The sequence below is a fragment of the Octopus bimaculoides genome, chromosome 3 (genome assembly GCF_001194135.2).
Source record: "Octopus bimaculoides isolate UCB-OBI-ISO-001 chromosome 3, ASM119413v2, whole genome shotgun sequence".
NCBI classification, from domain to species: domain Eukaryota; kingdom Metazoa; phylum Mollusca; class Cephalopoda; order Octopoda; family Octopodidae; genus Octopus; species Octopus bimaculoides.
In genome coordinates this window covers 134,197,993-134,198,509 of record NC_068983.1, presented here as the reverse complement: position 1 = coordinate 134,198,509, position 517 = coordinate 134,197,993, and the positions used below count along the sequence as shown (strand labels likewise).

The 517-nt window shown below is 31.7% G+C and overlaps 1 protein-coding gene across 4 annotated transcripts in view; it reads right to left on the bottom strand.

Annotated features, from left to right (window-relative positions):
- The window catches only part of LOC106870921 (putative uncharacterized protein DDB_G0277255), a 367,662-nt gene that overhangs the window by 104,280 nt on the left and 262,865 nt on the right, over positions 1 to 517 (bottom strand). The gene's annotated exons all lie outside the window — the stretch shown is intronic.

Here is a 517-nt window from a genome sequence, read left to right as displayed (position 1 = left end):
TAATTTAAATTTCATTAAAAAGTTTATCATCTCCCTTTCTGGAATTGAGCACATTTTATTTTAGTTTATCATTAAAATAAACACGTGTATGTATGTATGTATGTATGTATGTATGTATGTATGTATGTATGTATGTATGTATGTATGTATGTATGTCCTCTTCTACTTTTAATTATTTAAATTCTTCTTCTGAAGAAGGAACTGGTTCCTGACAAAAGTACAAAGCTACATCGTTTGAATGTAAGTAACAAAATCCAGGTCACCTTTTAAACTTGAGAAAAGTCTTGTATATTTTTACTATTCTGCTTACACATTGTATTTGTAATGTGCGAGTTATTGGTTGATTTTTTAAGTTTATGCAGACTGTCACTTAGTTATTTGCTCACAAAAGCATGTGTCTGCCTGTCTGTCTGTTTGTCTGTCTGTATATATGTATGTATGTATGTATATGTATGAGTGTGTGTGTGTGTGTGTGTGTGTGTGTGTGTGTGTGTGTGTGTGTGTGTGTGTGTGTGTG